This window comes from Mus pahari, chromosome 16, assembly GCF_900095145.1.
Source record: "Mus pahari chromosome 16, PAHARI_EIJ_v1.1, whole genome shotgun sequence".
NCBI classification, from domain to species: Eukaryota; Metazoa; Chordata; class Mammalia; order Rodentia; family Muridae; genus Mus; species Mus pahari.
The window spans coordinates 22,309,061-22,315,415 of NC_034605.1; the positions used below are offsets into that span (position 1 = coordinate 22,309,061).

At 40.1% G+C, this 6,355-nt stretch overlaps 1 non-coding gene across 1 annotated transcript; it reads left to right on the forward strand.

Moving 5' to 3' along the window:
- The first annotated feature begins 2,400 nt into the window (after positions 1-2,400).
- LOC115065631 lies at positions 2,401-2,537 on the forward strand. The gene has a single exon (XR_003845405.1). It is a non-coding gene; the product is annotated as a small nucleolar RNA SNORA17 (small nucleolar RNA).
- The last annotated feature ends 3,818 nt before the right edge of the window (positions 2,538-6,355 follow it).

A 6,355-nucleotide genomic window follows, 5' to 3' on the forward strand; every position in this document is an offset into this window, starting at 1 on the left:
GGATATGGAGTCTTCACGTTATAGACATATACATACACGTATCGCTGTAGTAAGGATATGAAGTCTTTTCGTTATAGACATATACATACACGTATTGCTGTAGTAAGGATATGAATTCTTTTCGTTATAGACATATACATACACGTATCACTGTAGTAAGGATATGGAGTCTTCACATTATAGACATATACATACACGTATTGCTGTAGTAAGGATATGAATTCTTTTCGTTATAGACATATACATACACGTATCGCTGTAGTAAGGATATGGAGTCTTCACGTTATAGATATATACATACACGTATTGCTGTAGTAAGGATATGGAGTCTTTTCGTTATAGACCCAGAAGTGCTATCCATAGTTGGTATGTGGTAGCTTTAGTTTTAGGATTTTTGAAAGCCCTCCCTAGTGATTTTCATAGTGGCTAATCTAGTTTACATTCCCTACATCAGTGAACAGTAATTACCTTCCCAACAATATTACCAATATTAGTTCCTACATAATTTTTCTTGAGGCTAATCATTCTGACTGGTGTGAAATTGAATTTCAGAATACTTTCATTTTTTTTTTTACTAGTTCTCTGAGAATCTTGTTCATTTTTTTAAAGTCATTTTCACCATCCTGATCCAGCTCCTCCCAAATTACCGCTCTTCCCTACCAACCCAGTTCTGTGTCTTTTTAAGCCAGCAAGTCCAATTTGTGTTGTCTGATTATTCTTGAATGTGTGTACTTCCATTAGGGTATGGCTGGGCTACCCAAGGCTCCACTCTTAGAGAAAACTGGCTTTCCCTCTGCCAGTAGCTATTAACTGCCAGAAGTTCCTTACCTAGGCTTGGTAACTCATTTCTAACTCCTCTATGCATGCTGGGATTTGGTTTGGCTTGAGTTTGCACAGGCCTTATGCATGCTGCCACAACCACTGTGAGTTTATATGTCCAGCTACCTTGTTGTAGCCAGAAGACACTGTTTCTGTTGCTCAACTGTAAACTATTATAATCTTTCTGCTTCCTCTTCTACAATGGTTTACAACGACTGCCGAGAAGGAGATGTGGTAGAGATGTGCATTTAAGCTGAGCAGTTGTCAGTCTCTTTCTCTCTGCACCTCAGTAACTTGTGGGTGTCTGTGTTAATTCCCATCTACTGGAAATAGGAGCTTCTTGTGTGAGTATTGAGAGGTGCATTGATCTACGGGTATAACAATGAGAATCATTCATTAAGAATCAGTTCAATACTATATCTATTTAGCAGGATAGCAGTGGCAGGTTTTCTCCTAGGACCATCAACCTGTCTGGCCATAAATTCTGAGAATGATGATGATGTTCAGATATGAGTCTCATCTGGTAGAGAAGGACTCTATAATTCATTCAGAAAGTTGGTGGTCATTCTCATGATGTTGATGCTATTATTGCTCCACTGGGCTATGTATTCCCAGGCTAGTCATTATTGTAACTCCCAGGCAGGTAAGAATGATGATTTTTTTTTCTCCTCCAGTAGTATACATAGTATCTCCAAGGACAATGAACAATAGAAAGTAGGAATAAAACTTCTAGGTCAATAACAGCTTAATTTCTCATGTTCTATGACCCAAGTATGAGGTGTCTGGAAGGTAATCAAGAGTATCGACAGTATACTGTAATGTCTTGGAACTCTGTAAGACACCATCGGGTAACAACTACAAAAGGCAACAGATTCCTGGTGTAGAAGCCTTTGCAGCAGTAGGCTACCATATGAATTTCTCCAAAGGTCTATAGTAATTTTGATTTGTATTTTATTTTTGCTTATGGATATGGAACACTCTTAAATGTTTATGGTCCATTTATATTATTTCTTTTGAGCATTGTTTTCCTGACGCTTAATCTTTAAGGTTTATTTAATATTATGGGTATTAATCCTTTGTCTGACGTATGTCTGGGAGCTCTCAGGGTTCTGGGTTAGTTGAGACTGCTGGTCTTCCTATGGGGTCGCTCTCCTCAGCCTCCAATATTTCCCTAATTTAATGGGGATCCCCAACTTCAGTCCAATGGTTGGGGTAAGTATTCACATCTATCTCAGTTAGTTGCTGGTTGGGCCTCTGAGAGGACTTATTTATTATTTTTGACAGGATGAAAGACACAGATCTAATTTTATTCTTCTACATGTAGATTTTTCAGTTTTCCTAATATAATTTATTAAGGAGGCTGTTTTTCTCCAATGAGTATTTTTTTTGGCATTTCCCCGCAAACATCAGGTGGCTGTAGCTACATAGGTTTATATACAGATCTTCTATTATGTTAAATTTATGTACAGGTCTGTTTTCATGATGCCAATGTCATGCTATTTCTGCTGATAAGGATCAGTAAGGTATCTTGAAAGTTGGTATAGTGTTAAATCAAGCTTAGTAATTAATAATAATAATAATACTCCCTAGAGGCATTACAGATGTGGCTGCTGTGTCACATGTGTGTCAGTAGGTGGCAGAGTGGAGAAAGGCTATGTCTATGCTTCATGTTCTAGTCTATGACCATGTGCACCTGAGACCACTACCAGTCCTGAACTAGGCGACTCAGACAGAGAGGTAGCCTGAGATAACCACAAGTCCTGTCTGTACCAGGTAGGCCTGGACAGGTTCCAGGACAGGAAACAAGCTGGAGACTAGAAGAACCCTGTGTGGGACCATGGCCCCCAAGCTGGAGTGAGCCTGAGACAGATGGCCACTTGAGAAGTCCAGGTGAGGAGTGAGTGGAGCGCAACCATCAGACTGATGTCATAGGGCTCACAAGGGGAGCTAGCTTGAAATGAACAGCACTCTGATGTCATTCAGGCCTTGTGGGGAAGACCATGTTCAAGATGACCCCTGCGCCAGGCCGTAATGCATGAGGCATTCCTGAGACCACTTCTGAGATAATCCCAGACACTCAGAGGTACTGGGCACCACTCAGAGGAACAAGGAAGTGGTGGGAAATTGGAAAAGAAAGAAACAGAAGGATGTGGGCACAATGAAAGAGAGGCTGAACTAGAGTCTCGAGGGTAGTGAGGAGCAGCCTGATGTGAGTAGCCAGTGATGCCACCTGGGACCATGGTGGGGTCCATGGTAAGGTGTGCTGTCACAGGCATCATGACTGGGTCTCTGGCCCTGAAGCAGCAGGGGTCTCTTACCTCCAAAGGCCAAGTGGTCATCTCTGGTCTGTGTTGCCACCCTGGGACAGATTGATGGTTGAGGGCTATGCAGAACTGGCCTCACTCCTCACCCGAGTGTCAGGGGAGAGCTGGCCCTAGAGGCATGACAGTGGGAGAGCTGCCTGTGCCCCTAACCAGCTGCAGTACTTGGGAGAACAACCGCCCTCCTGCCTCCTGCATGGCTGGAATTTTAGATGAGCTGGTCTGGAGGATGCGATCATTGGCCCTGATACTCATCTCCCATGTAAGGGTGTGGAGAAGTACTCTCCTCCCACCTCACCAGTCACCACCTGGGGAAGGTGGGGAACCTAACCCTGTGGTCATGAGATCTGGAGAGCTGTCTCTGCCCTTTACCAGCCGCAGCACACGGGAGAAGAGGCCCTGCACCTCGCCTAGCAGCACGGTAGAGCTGACTCACAGTTTTGCAGTCCTAGGTGAGCTACACTGAGGGCATGGGTGAAGGAGAGATGCCCTCCTCTTATCCTTTGTCACCTAAGGCAGACAGGAGAGCTGGCCCCTAGGTCATGAGAGCGCGAGAAGAGACACTCTCCTCCCCTCCTTTGTCCTTCACCTTCTGTGGCAGATGAGAGAGAGCTCCCCCCAAGGTCACGAGAGTGAGAGAATTGGTCATGTTGGCAACACCGGGAGAAGCAGGCCCTGCACCTCAACTGGGCAGCAGACTAGGGCTAGCCCCGGTTGTAGGGGTTGCAGGGGAGCTGGCCCCAAGGACATGAGAGCTGGCGGGTTGACCATCTCAGATATCTCTCAGGCCCAGGTCCAGGGTTTTGGATTAATCCACTTCATTAATCCACCTCAGCATCTGTCCTATGGACGAACTACTTGAGTGCATGAAGGAGCTGGTCCTCCACATCCAAAACTATAGGATCTCCATGACCCAGGGCAACAACAGGATATCCAGGAGGAGTCCCAGTGAAGTTCCAGTATTGACAAAGTAGCAGAAACCTGAGGTCTTGTACTAGACCAATGAGTCATTGCAGTGAACATTTGCAAGCAAAGAAGTGTGGACAGAAAGATACACGGCAGGATACACTGTGTACACACTTCAGTGATTAATAAAATGATAAAATGATATTTTTTCCTTTGTTGGGGAAATTGAAAGGGTAGAGGGTGGGTATGAGGCATGGAGGAGAGAAGTAGGATTGGGGTACTTGATGTGAAATTCACAAATAACCAATAAAAATGTAAAAGAATAACAATAATAAATAATTATTATATACAATATTCTCTATTAACAACTGTAATATAGTTGTTATAATTATATATTGCTATAAATATAAATTTATATTTATATTTGGCTCAAGATGGCTTTTCCTATCCAAGATTTTTTTGTGCTTCTAGATCAATTTATGTAATTTTAAATTCTGTGAAGAATATCATTGGAATTTTGATTAGATTAAATTGACTCTGTAGATTGCTTTTAGTAAACGCTATTTTTACAACACTGAGTCTTCCAAACTATGAACACTGGAGGCCTTTCCGTCTTTTTTTACCTACTTCAATTTTTCTCTCAAGTCTTAGTTGTAGTGGTCTTTCACTTCTGCCATTAGGTTTATTTGAAGTATTTTTCTTTTATTTCTTCATCAGCATGTTTGTTATTGATGCGTAGGAAGGTTGCTGAGTTTAAGTGTTGTTTGTATTCTTACACTTTCTTGAAAGTGCTGGCTTTGACAGTATTCTCTTGGAGACTTTACCATCTCTAATATGTAAATCATATCAACAAATCAGTATGCTTTGACTTCTCCCTTTTCTGGCTTTATTGTTTTTTATTAGTTTCTCTTGTTTTACTGTTCTAGTTAAGACTTCTAGTACTAAACTGGTTCAGACAGGCGAAAGTGATCAGCTTGTCTTGTTCCAAGTCTTAGTGGAGATGCTTTGAGTTTTTCTGCACTTATAAATCTATTGAGATGATCATATAACTTTTTTCCTCTGGATAAATTTATGAGCTATATTGAACTTAGTCATTTTCATATGTTAAACCATGTCTACATCTGTGGAATCAGAGCAACTTAATTATTGTAAATGATTTTGTTGATGTGTTCCTGTACTGGGTATATAAAGCTTTTATTAATAATATTTACACATATGTCCATCAGGGAGATTGCTGTACAGTTTTTGTTTTGTTTCTAGATTTAGATTCTGACTGAGTAACTTTAGCTTCATAAACTACTTTGGTACTATTATTCCTTTTCCTGTCTCGTAGGAAAGTTTGAGAAGTATTGGTATATCTGTGAATGTTGATACAATTCACCAGTGAGTACATTTGAACTTTTCATGGAATGAACTTTTTTTTCTAGTACTGTTTCCAATTCATTTTTTGCTCAGGTCAGTTTAAATTACTTATTTCATTTTAATTTTGGATTGTCATATATATATTTAAAACTTCATCTATTTCTTTTAGATTTCCAATGCAGTTGAGTATATGTTTATAGCATTTTTATGGTTTATGATTTCATTGACTGCTATAACGGATCCCCTTTCATTTCCAATTTATTAATTTGAGTCTTTTTATGGCATCTTTCTTTAGTTTGGCCCTGGATTCAATGATCTTATAGATCTTTCCACAGCAATCAACTTTGTATTTTTCACTCTTGGCACGGTGGTTTTTGTTTGTTTCTATTTAATTTACTTCTGGCACGATTTTACTATTTCTTTTTGTGTATCAATTTTGGGAATGATTTGTTCTGGTATACAGAATCCCTAAGGTATATCCACCAAGTTTTTTTTTCTGTTTACTTCTCTGACGTATTGTGGAGTGATTTTGTTTCTCTTGCAACCATAATATCTATTTTTGATAGATAATAGTGGTCTACGTTGATTTAGAACTTGACATACATCATTCCAAACCCTTCTTGGTCTTAATGTTTCTGCAGAGTAGTACGCTGGTGTAGTATGCCTGGTTTGCTAATATGCTTGGTGCTTCTCTCTTGTGGCTATCAATACATGTTGCTTGATCTGTATATGTAGAGATTTGTGATGTGGGACGTTTCTTTTCTCTTTCTATCTATTTGATATTCTGTTAGCCTCTTCTATCCGGATGGTTCCCTCTTTCTCCAGATTTGGAAAACTTTGTGATATAGTTTCACTGAAAATATTTTCTATTCTTCTAATATGGAGTTCTTCTTTTTTTATGCCCATAATTTATAGATTTCCTGGTGTCCCAAAGTCCTAGAATGTTC